The 13,126-nt window shown below is 36.1% G+C and overlaps 1 non-coding gene across 1 annotated transcript; it reads left to right on the forward strand.

The window, feature by feature from the left end:
- Window positions 1-4,317: 4,317 nt before the first annotated feature.
- LOC118546505 (U6 spliceosomal RNA) lies at window positions 4,318-4,424 on the forward strand. The gene has a single exon (XR_004922622.1). It is a non-coding gene; the product is annotated as a U6 spliceosomal RNA (small nuclear RNA).
- The last annotated feature ends 8,702 nt before the right edge of the window (window positions 4,425-13,126 follow it).

The following is a 13,126-nucleotide window of genomic DNA, read 5'->3' on the forward strand; positions in this document are numbered from 1 at the left end:
ATGTATGTGTGTCCAAAAATAAGCACTGGAGTTGTGTCCAGCAAAGAATGAAGTAATACTGCTCCTCGGCAAACTCAGCCTTCACTATCCTTTTCCCCTTAGAAAATTGAATCTACCTGCTCAGGCATTGGTTCCAAAGTCTCCACATGTCGGGGTCTTTCTTTGATGGCTGCTAGTTCATAGTACCTTAAACTTCATACTCTCCTGAGCTATCTTACTCTCCTGAAATGGTAGCCTGCCCTGACTCTGTGGTACACATGCACTGGTGGATCTCCAGGCCGGAACAGACCAGGCAACAAGCCATACAGCTGAAGCAAATCTCCGTGGTCCTCAATCAACTGGGAGTACTGCTCCCAGCTCTCTCTGATCTGCCTAGTAAAATATTTGTCTTTCCCCTAGTCACAGATCAGAACCCCAAATGCCTACAGTGATCTGACAGAGTAATATAAATGACTGACCCTGGCAACGTGTAAGAAAAAAATCAACCACCAAATATTTTCAGTAATGTATTTAGAAATGTGCTGGTAAACTAGCTCTCTGGAAAGAAAACAAAACAAAACAAACGAACAAAAACCTGACTTCTGCTGTTTTCCATTTTCCATGGTGTAAATATTCCTACCATTGGCTATTTTAAGTTACTAATGGTTAACAACTGGGTCAAGACATCATGCTAAGTGAAATAAGCCAGTACAGGATAAACACTGCATGCTTCAACTTATATGAGGTATCTAAAAAGTCAAACTCATAGAAATAGAAAGTAAAATGCTGGTTGCCAGGGAATGGGAGAAGGTGGAAATGGAGAATTACAGGTCAATAGGTATAAAGTTTCAGTTATGCAAGATGAACAAGTTCTAGAGATCTACTGTACAGCATTGTGCTCTTATGCACTTCAGAAATCTGTTAAGATGGTAGATCTCATTTTAAGTATGCTTACTACAATTTCAAAAAATCTTGAATATTTAAAAATTGGTCCTAAACAGAGTACAAACTGACTCTAGCACACCACTGAAAATACGGTTTTAGTACCTAAAACAATATATAATATATATACAACCTCAGGCTGTATTGTCAAATCTAAATCTAAAAACCAAATGTTGAAAAGTGCAAAAATTGTTTATCAATTATTTTGGTAATTGGGTATTGTTGCCTGTGTACATGAAAAACAAAATCTGTAATTTTTGTGTGCTAAGATGGTGACATCAGTCTTGTATTTCACAGTGCGATGCATGGCACACATCTCCTTCTTACATCCTTTAAATAGCACAATACTTAACTTCATTCAGTTTCATAACAATACACTATGTCTATTAACACATATACTTCTAAACTTTAATATATCATTGCATAGTGGTCTTAATATTTAGGGTAACATCTCTTAAAAATTTATAAAATGCTTAAATTCAAATTGAGCATCAAATTTCACTGCAGTTCAGTAACTTCAATTCACATGTCTTCCTTTACCCCAGTACTGTAAATTGAAAAGATCTAATTGAATAATGCAGTTCATTCTCCAAGCTTAGACATTAGGGAACATTTTGACGACTCTATACTTCAACTTTCAAATTTTGCATATTTACTTCAGGTTATTACTTTCTTTCCTGGTGACTGGAAGCATGGGAGAGGGGGCAAACTTCTTTGTTGTTAAATGATTTTCCCAATGATGGTTTTATTAGGAATTTATAAATGGTGCCATTTTTTTAATTCATAAAATTTATTCACTAGAGAATTTTTAAATTGACAGCAACATTCAGCGGAAAGTACAAAGAGTTCCCATGTACCTCCTTTCCCCACACCCCCAACTTCCCCATTATTGACATCCTTCACTATGACGGTACATTTGTTACAACTGATGAACTTATTTGATATATTTCACATGTTTTTTAATAACTATTTTTGAATACCTTTTCAGAGAAACATCGAACTTAACTGAGATGGGATTTTAATATAAACTAAAAGCCCAAATCTTTCCTTCAATCTTCAATGTAAGCTGAAGCAAGGATGTGCCCTAGGATGATGTGAACAAGTTCATTTCTCCAATGGTACAATCTCCTGACAACAACTTGGATAAATCAAGACTGCCATATTCAACAGTAAATTCACTGACAAAGGTGCTAAAATGTCCATGTCTTGAGCATGAGGAATCCCTACAGTTTATACTGTTTATTACCACACCTATGATATATTCCAATTTTTAGCCCAAAAAGATTTCTGTTAAATATTGAAAAATCAACTTAGTCCTTTGTCCTTTCACAATGTTACTATCTTAAAGTTTTGAATTAAGTCAGGTGTTATCACTAATTTTCATAGGAAAACCATATCTAACATGTTTCCTAATTTTGCAGCTTTTTCTGTTCAAAGAAATAACAAATTTATACTGTTGAAAGTTATATGGGCTTCAATGTACAAAAGTATTTTGTTCACATCAAAATTCTCATTTAAAACAGCAAGCAATTATGGGTAAAGATGTAATATATAGATACAGATACACACTCACAAGATGCAATAATCAATACTAACAAACTAACTCTTTCATGCTATTTTTCATATAGATCTCTTCCCTCATGAACAATTCCTAGTTAGACTTATAATCATGAATTACTTTACTACTTAGAATATATAACGTCACTTCTACTAACAGAAAACCTATATATAATCAAAATCTATAAAACAACTTGATGCCTATATTTTCAGTGAATCTGTGACTTCCAATCTGACCAAAATGAAGTAAAAGGCCTGAATTTACAGTATAAACTAAAAAGATAAGACCCTGAACAAAATATATGAAACAAAGGTTTTAAAGACATTGAACACTGGGCTACAAAGAAGACATGAGGAACGAATCTGTCTGTGATTGTCCCTATTGATTTCCTTGAGTTTCCAGGCTGAATCACAGAGAACAGAATCTGGGGTGGGCCTAGAACAATTCCGGAGATGAGGAGACAAGTCTGATACACCAGGAAAACAAAGACACTAAATTTCAAAGAGCAGAGTATTAAAGAGAAGAAGTATAAACACAGAAAACTCCACAGATTTTCATGAAGATTCTATTCAGTATTAAGCAGAGTTTGCATGTGATGGGACTACCAGAGGGTAAATGGAAAAAATACAACTGACAGATTAGAGGAAACAAAAGACTGACAGATAGACACTCACAAAAGACTGAGAATAAAACCTGTTACCAAGAGCCAGACTGGAAAACCTCATAATTCGTGGGGGCATTGGATAGAAGATTGAGAACAGTCTTGCCTCAGATGTAGAAAATAATTATCCCTAGGCTAAATGTTATGCAAGTACTGCCCAATAAATATTAAAGACAAGATCAAAGAATCAAACTTTACCCAAATAATTTAACCACATTCCAGAATAAAATTCAACTATAAGAATATAAAATGACCAAACACTCAAGAAGGTAAAAAATCGCAATGTCTGGTATCCAGTCAGAAATTAACAGGCGGGGCGCCTGGGTGGCTCAGTTGGTTAAGCGTCTGCCTCCAGCTCAGGTCATGATCCCAGGGTCCTGGGATGGAGCCCCACATTGGGCTCTCTGCTCAGCAGGGAGCCTGCTTCTCCCTCTCCCTCTGCCTGCCAGTCTACTTACGTGTGCTCTCTCTCTTTCTCAAATAAATAAATAAAATTTAAAAAAAAAAAATTAACAGGCATAGGGATGCCTGGGTGGCTCAATAGATTAAGTGTCTGTCTTTGGCTCAGGTCACAATCCCGGGGTCCTGGGATCAAGCCCCGCATCAGGCTCCTTGCTCAGCAGGGAGCCTGCTTCTCCCTCTGCCTGGCACTCCCCCTGATTGTGCTCTCTCTCTTTCTGACAAATAAATGAATAAAATCTTTAAAAAAAAAAAAAAAAAATATATATATATATATATATATAAATGGAAAATAAAGGAGTTCTAAAGATTTTGATAAAGATTAAAAAAAAAGAAAAAGAAATTAGCAGGCATAAGAAGAAATGAGAAAAAAAACTACACAAAATGAGCAAAAAAAAAAAAAAAAAAAACCCCAATCAATCAAAACTGACTCAGTGCTGACACAGATGATGGAATTAGCAGACCAGAACATTAAAATGGATATTATAACTGCATTCCATGTGCTCAAAAAGCCAGAAGACTAAACATGTTAAGAAAATCCTTGAAGGCATAAAAAAGACCATACTGAATTTATGATTAAAACTACAATGAGATTAATGAGATGAGATAAAACTAAGACATCTGAGAGGAGATATGCACTTGATAGGATTAAGAGCAGATTACACACTGTAGAAGAAAATATTAGTGAACCAGAAGATAGAGCAACATAAAGATCTCAGTACTCACTGTGATAGCACACATACTAAAACTAGAACAACAGAGAAAAGATTAGCAGAGCCCTTGCACAAAGATGACAAGTAAACTCATGAAGCATTCCATATTTTTAAAGATTCATAAATACAGGGTAAAAAATTATAGATGCCAGAGGGAAGTGAATGGGGGGGGTGGAAGAAACAGGTAAAGGAGACTAAGGGGTACAACATATCAGTTATAAAATAGTCATGGGATGAAAAGTACAGCATAGGGAATACAATCAATAACACTATAATAACATTGCATGGTGACAGATGGTAAACTGCACTTATCATGGTGAACACTATGTAATGTATACAATTGTCAAATTATTATTCTGTAGAGTTGAAACTTTTATAACATGTATGTCAACTATACTTCAATTAAAAACTAAAAATTTAAAAAATAATCCCAAATGAGAACCAGAAAAAGTTTTTTAAAAGACTTATAAACAAAAATGAACAGAGCATCAGTGACCTGTGGGACAATATGAAGTGACATATTATATGCACAATTAGAGTCTTTAAAGAAGGGGGAAAGAGGACAAAAAAGATATTTAAAGAAATAGTGGCTTAAAAATCTCCAAACTTGACAATAAGTAAACAAGTAAAGCTGAACAAAACCTAAGCACAAGAAACATGAAGAAAACTACATAAGGATGCGTCATGACCTAATTGCTCAAAAACAGTGATAAAGAGAAAATCTTAAAAGCACTAGGAGAAAAAGACACATTACACAGAGAAGAACAAAGATACGAATAACAACAGATCTCTTATCAGGAACAGTGCAGTATCTCTAAAGTATTCTAAGAAATACTTCAAAGTATTTTAGTACTGTCAACCTAGAATGTTATGCCCAAACTATCCCTCAAAAAGGAGATGAAATAAATATCTTTTCATTCAGACATACAAACACTGAAATAATTCATTTGCAACAGACTTGCACTGTAACAAATGTTAAATGAAGCCCTTAAGCACAGAAAATTTTATCGGATGAAAATGTGTAATTACACAAAGGAACGTAAACACACCAGAAGCGGGAATTTTGTAAGCATATATAAGATTTTTCCTACTGTTATTTAAATATTTTTAAAAGAAAATTATTTAAACAAAAACAGTAAGAATGTAGTGAGGGCTTTCGAAATCAAAAAGGCTTTTAATGAGGTGCAATCAAAAATGGAGGCTCTAACTGCTAGGATAAATGAGGCAGAAGAAAGAATCAGTGAGATAGAAGACCAAATGATGGAAAATAAAGAAGCTGAGAAAAAGAGAGATAAACAACTACTGGATCAAGAGGGCAGAATTCGAGAGATGAGTGATACCATAAGACAAAACAATATTAGAATAATTGGGATCCCAGAAGAAGAAGAAAGAGAGAGAGGGGCAGAAGGTATATTGGAGCAAATGAGAGCAGAGAACTTCCCTAATGTGGGGAAGGAAACAGGCATCAAAATCCAGGAGGCACAGAGAACCCCCCTCAAAATCAATAAAAATAGGTCAACACCCCAACATCTAATAGTAAAACTTACGAGTCTCAGAGACAAAGCGAAAATCCTGACAGCAGCTCGGGAGAAGAGATCTGTAATCTACAATGGTAGAAACATTAGACTGGCAACAGACCGATCCACAGAGACCTGGCAGGCCAGAAAGGACTGGCATGATATATTCAGAGCACTAAATGAGAAAAATATGCAGCCAAGAATACTATATCCAGCTAGGCTGTCATTGAAAACAGAAGAAGAGATAAAAAGCTTCCAGGACTAACAAAAACTAAAGGAATTTGCAAACACAAAACCAGCCCTACAAGAAATATTGAAAGGGGTCCTCTAAGCAAAGAGAGAGCCTAAAAGTAACAGAGACCAGAAAGGAACACAGACAATGTACAGTAACAGTCACCTTACAGGCAATACAATGGCACTATTGATATCTTTCAATAGTTACCCTGAATGTAAAAGGGCTAAATCCCCAATCAAAAGACACAGGCTATCAGATTGGATAAAAAAACAAGTCCCATCGATATGCTGTCTGCAAGAGACTCATTTTAGATCCAAAGACACCCCCAGATGGAAAGTGAGGGGATGGAAAACCATTTACCATGCTAATGGACACCAAAAGAAAGCTGGGGTGGCAATCCTTATATCAGACAAATTAGATTTTAAACCAAAGACTAATAAGAGATGAGGAAGGACACTATATCCTAATTAAAGGGTCTATCCAACAAGGAGATCTAACAATTGTAAATATCTATGCCACTAACATGGGAGCAGCCATTTATGTAAGCCAATTAATAACAAAAGCAAAGAAACACATTGACAACAATACAATAATATGGGGGACTTTAACACCCCCCTCACTGTAATGGACAGATCAACTAAGCAAAAGATCAACAAGGAAATAAAGACTTTAAATGACACACTGGACCAAATGGACTTCACAGATATATTCAGAACATTCCATCCCAAAGCAACAGAATACACATCCTTCTCTAGTGCCCTTGAAACATTCTCCAGAATAGATCACATCCTAGGTCACAAATCAGGTCTCAACTGGCACCAAAAGACTGGGATCATTCCCTGCATATTTTTAGACCACAATGCTTTGAAACTAGAACTCAATCACAAGAGGAAAGTCAGAAAGAACTCAAATACATAGAGGCCAAAGAGCATCCTACTAAAGAATGAATGGGTCAACCAGGAAATTAAAGAAGAATTTTAAAAAAATTCATGGAAACCAATGAAAATGAAAACACAACTGTTCAAAATCTTTGGGATGCAGCAAAGGCAGTCCTAAGAGGAAAGTATATAGCAATACAAGCCTTTCTCAAGAAACAAGAAAGGTCTCAAATACACAACCTAACCCTACACCTAAAGGAGCTGGAGAAAGAACAGCAAATAAAGCCTAAACCCAGCAGGAGAAGAGAAATAATAAAGATCAGAGCAGAAATCAATGAAATAGAAACCAAATGAACAGTAGAACAGATCAACAAAACTAGGAGCTGGTTCTTTGAAAGAATTAACAAGATTGATAAGCCCCTGGCCAGACTTATCAAAAAGAAAAGAGAAAGGACCCAAATAAATAAAATCATGAATGAAAGAGGAGAGATCACAACCAACACCAAAGAAATACAAACAATTATAAGAACATATTATGAGCAACTCTATGCCAGCAAATTACATAACCTGGAAGAAATGGATGCATTCCCAGAGATGTATAAACTACCAAAACTGAACCAGGAAGAAATAGAAAACCGGAACAGACCTATAACCACTAAGGAAATTGAAGCAGTCATTAAAAATCTCCCAACAAACAAAAGCCCAGGGCCAGATGGCTTCCCAGGGGAATTCTACCAAACATTTAAAGAAGAATTAATACCTATCCTTCTGAAACTGTTCCAAAAAATAGAAATGGAAGAAAAACTTCCAAACTCGTTTTATGAGGCCACCATTACCTGGATCCCAAAACCAGACAAAGACCCCATCAAAAAGAATTACAGACCAATATCCTTGATGAACATGGATGCAAAAATTCTCACCAAAATACTAGCCAATAGGATCCAACAGTACATTAAAAGGATTATTCACCACGACCAGGTGGGATTTATCCCTGGGCTGCAAGGTTGGTTCAACATCCGAAAATCAATCAATGTGATACAATACATTAATAAAAGAAAGAACAAGAACCATATGATCCTCTCAATAGGTACAGAAAAAGCATTTGACAAAGTACAGCATCCTTTCTTGATCAAAATTCTTCAAAGTATAGGGACAGAGGGTACATACCTCAATATCATAAAAGCCATCTATGAAAAATCCACAGCGAATATCATTCTCAATAGGGAAAAACTGAGAGCTTTCCCCCTAAGATCAGGAACACGGCAGGGATGTCCACTATCACCACTGCTATTCAACATAGTATTAGAAGTCCTAGCCACAGCAATCAGACAACAAAAAGAAATCAAAGGCATCCAAATCGGCAAAGAAGTCAAACTCTCACTCTTTGCAGATGATATGATACTTTATGTGGAAAATCCCAAAGACTCCACCCCAAAACTGCTAGAACTCATACAGGAATTCAGTCAAATGGCAGGATATAAAATCAATGTACACAAATCAGTGGCATTCCTATACACCAACAACAAGACAAAAGAAAGAGAAATTAAGGCGTCGATCCCATTTACAATTGCACCCAAAACCATAAGATACCTAGGAATAAATCTAACCAAAGAGGCAAAGAATCTGTACTCAGAAAGCTATAAAATACTCACGAAAAAAATTGAGGAAGACACAAAGAAATGGAAAAACATTCCATGCTCATGGATTGGAAGAACAAATATTGTGAAGATGTCAATGCTACCTAGAGCAATCTACACATTCAATGCAATCCCTATCAAAATACCATCCACTTTTTTCAAAGAAATGGAACAAATAATCCTAAAATTTGTATGGAACCAGAAAAGACCCCAAATAGCCAGAGGAATGTTGAAAAAGAAAAGCAAAGCTGATGGCATCACAATTCCGGACTTCAAGCTCTATTACAAAGCTGTCATCATCAAGACAGTATGGTACTGGCACAAAAACAGACACATCGATCAGTGGAACAGAATAGAAAGCCCAGAAATGGACCCTCAACTCTATGGTCAACTAATCTTCGACAAAGCAGGAAAAATTGTCCAATGGAAAAAAGACAGTCTCTTCGACAAATGGTGTTGGGAAAATTGGACAGCCACATGCAGAAGAATGAAACTGGACCACTTCCTTACACCACACACAAAAATAGACTCCAAATGGTTGAAAGACCTAAATGTGAGACAGGAGTCCATCAACATCCTAAAGGAGAACACAGGCAGCAACCTCTTCGACCTCAGCTGCAGCAACTTCTTCCTAGAAACATCGCCAAAGGCAAGGGAAGCAAGGGCAAAAATGAACTACTGGGGCCTCATCAAGATAAAAAGCTTTTGCACAGCAAAGGAAACAGTCAACAAAACCAAAAGACAACTGAGAGAATGGGAGAAGATATTTGCAAATGACATATCAGATAAAGGGCTAGTATCCAAAATCTATAAAGAACTTCTTAAACTCAACACCCAAAGAACAAATGATCCAATCAAGAAATGGGCAGAAGCGGTGCCTGGGTGGCTCAGATGGTTAAGCGTCTGCCTTCGGCTCAGGTCATGATCCTGGGGTCCTGGGATCGAGTCTCGCATCGGGCTCCCTGCTAGGCGGGGAGCCTGCTTCTCCCTCTGCCTCTGCCTCTCTCTCTCTCTCTCTCTGACTCTCATGAATAAATAAATAAAACATTTAAAAAAAAAAAAAGAAAGAAAGAAATGGGCAGAAGACATGAACAGACATTTTTCCAAAGAAGACATCCAAAGGGCCAACAGACACATGAAAAAGTGCTCAACATCGCTCAGCATCAGGGAAATCCAAAGCAAAACCTCAATGAGATACCACCTCACACCAGTCAGAATGGCTAAAATTAACAAGTCAGGAAAGGACAGATGTTGGGGGATGCGGAGAAAGGGGAACCCTCCTATACTCTTGGTGGGAATGCAAGCTGGTGCAGCCATTCTGGAAAACACTGTGGAGGTTCCTCAAAAAGTTGAAAACAGAGCTACCATACGACCCAGCAATTGCACTACTGGGTATTTACCCCAAAGATACAAATGTAGGGATCCGAAGGGGTACGTGCACCCCGATGTTTATAGCAGCAATGTCCACAATAGCCAAACTGTGGAAAGAGCCAAGATGTCCATCCACAGATGAATGGATAAAGAAGATGTGGTATATATATACAATGGAATGTTATGCAGCCATCAAAAGGAATGAGATCTTGCCATTTGCAATGACATGGATGGAACTGGAGGGTGTTATGCTGAGCAAAATAAGTCAATCAGAGAAAGACATGTATCATATGACCTCACTGATATGAGGAATTCTCAATCTCAGGAAACAAACTGAGGGTTGCTGGAGTGGTGGGGGGTGGGAGGGATGGGGTGGCTGGGTGATAGACATTGGGGAGGGTATGTGCTATGGTGAGCACTGTGAATTGTGCAAGACTGTTGAATCACAGATCTGTACCTCTGAAACTAATAATGCAATATATATTAAGAAGAAAAAAAAAGAAGAAGATAGCAGGAGGGGAAGAATGAAGGGGGGGAATTAGAGGGGGAGACGAACCATGAGAGACTATGGACTCTGAGAAACAAACTGAGGGTTCTAGAGGGGAGAAGGGTGGGGGGATGGGTTAGCCTGGTGATGGGTATCAAAGAGGGCACGTTCTGCATGGAGCACTGGGTGTTATACGCAAACAATGAATCATGGAACACTACATCAAAAACTAATGATGTAATGTATGGCGATTAACATAACATAATAAAAAAAAAAAGAATGTAGTGAGGGCTTTACAGCATTTATATATCAGTGAAACATATGACAACAATAGCACAACTGCCAAAATGGAAAAATAGAAAAATACTATTGTAACGTTCTTACAGTATATGTGAAGTGACATAACTATTACCCGAAGGTAGACAATGATAAGTTTTAGATGTGTGCTACAAACTATAAAGTAACTTTGCAATAGTATAGTAAGGATTGTATCTATTAAGACAATAAAGGAGATAAAATAGAATCATAAAAATCATCAATTAGTCAAAAAAAAAAAAGGCAGAAAAGAAGAAAAGGTTGGCCAGTGGGGGAGAAAAGACAGGAAAATTAAAAAACAAATAACAAGTAACAAGGTGATTGATTTAAACCTCATTATATTAAAGATCACATTAAATAAAGGAATATTATCAACAACTCTCTCTAAATAAATTTGTTTAGGTGAAATGGATAAATTCTTTGCAAAATATAAACTACCAAAGCTCGCTCAAGAAAAAAAAATTAGAAAATCTCAATAGCCCAGTATCTATTAAAAATATTGATTTATAGTTAAAATCTACCAACAAGGAAAATCTCCAGACCCAGATCAGTCTACCAAACATTTAAAGAAGAAATAATACCAATTCTACACACACACACACACACACACACACACACACACATTATAGAAAAGGAAATATTTCCCAACTCATTTATGAGTATAGGATTAACCTGATATCAAAACCAAAAAAAAAAAAAAAACACTACAAACCAATTTTCCTGATTCATATAGATGTAAAAATTCCACACAAAATGTTAGTAACTAGAATCCAAATTATTTTGTTAAAGGATAATATACTATAACCAAGTAGGCTTTATGCTACAATCTTGGTTTAATATTCAAATACCAATCTATGTAATTTAACAGCTGATATAGTAAGAAAAAAATACTCTTATTTCAATACATGCAGAAAAAGCATTTGAGAAAATGCAAGATGCATTAATAATAGTAGGTAACATCCTCAAACTGATGAAAAGCATTTTAAAAAAAATCCTACACTAGTGTCATACTTAATGGTGAAAGTCTGGTTACTTTCACCTTAAGATTGGGAATGAGGCAAGGACATGTATTATTACCACTTCTATTCAACATTGTACTGGAGGTTAGAACCAAAGTAATACAAAAGTAAAATTAAAAGCATATAGATAATGAAAAGAAAAAATAAAACTGTCTCTGCTTAGAGATGATATGATTATTTATGAGGAAATTAAGAGAGAATCCACAGAACAACTACTAAAAGTAATTAAGTGAATTTAGCAAGGTCATGGAATACAAGTTTAATATATTAAAAACCAATTGGATCTTTGTACATTAGGACAAAAAAATTGAGAAATGAAATTTAAAAATCAATTCCACACACAGTAACAACAAAAACCACTAAAGTATTTATGATCAAATCAAACAGAAGATAGCCAGATGTATACATTAAAAAATAAAAAATATTGTTGAGCAAAAATAAAGATAACCTAAATAAATGGAATGCTATATCATGCTTTTGTGTCATAAGACTCAATACTGCTTAAAAGGCCATCTTTACTAAGTTGATCTACAGATTCAGTATAATCCAAATCAAAATTTCAGCAGTAGCAGTATTTTTGTGTGTGTAGAAAATGATAAGTTGTTTTAAAATTTTTATAAAAATGCAAGGGATCTAGAATAACCAAAGATATTTTAAGACGGAAGAACAAAGTGCAAGGACTTACCCTCCCTGATATTATGACTAACTATAAAACAACAGTAATCAATCTATTGGGGTACTGCCAAAGAGATAAATGCATCGTTAATAGAATAAAACAGAAGGTTCACAAACAGCTCCACAAATATATGTTCAAATGACATGAAATAAATGTGTCAATGCAATTCATTGGGGACATAAAAGTTTTTTCAACAAATGGTATTGGATCAACTGGTTATCTAATGAGTTACCATTACAGACACAAGAAAAGCTAAAATTAGAAAGAATGACTATAACAAATGCTCACGAAGATGTGCAATAATTAGAACTTTCCTACACTACCAGTGGGAATTAAAACTGTACAACTACCGTCATGGACTGAATGTTTTCCTCCAAAATTCATAGGGTAAAATCCTAACCCCCAATGTATTGGTATTCGGAGGTAGGGCTTTGGGGAGATGATTAGGTCATGAGAGCAGTACCCTCATGAGTGGAATTAGTGTCCTTCTCAAAAGGGACCCAGGACAGCTCTCTCCTACTCTTTCCACCATGTGAGGATACAAGGAGAAATAAGCATTCTGCAACCCAGATGAGGGCAGTCACCAGAACCCAGCCATACTGGCATCTTGATCTTGGACTTCTAGCCTCCAGAACTGTGACACATAAATGTCTGTTTAGAAGTTCTATAGTACTTTGTT

The sequence above is a fragment of the Halichoerus grypus genome, chromosome 2, assembly GCF_964656455.1.
Source record: "Halichoerus grypus chromosome 2, mHalGry1.hap1.1, whole genome shotgun sequence".
In the NCBI taxonomy this organism is placed as follows: domain Eukaryota; kingdom Metazoa; phylum Chordata; class Mammalia; order Carnivora; family Phocidae; genus Halichoerus; species Halichoerus grypus.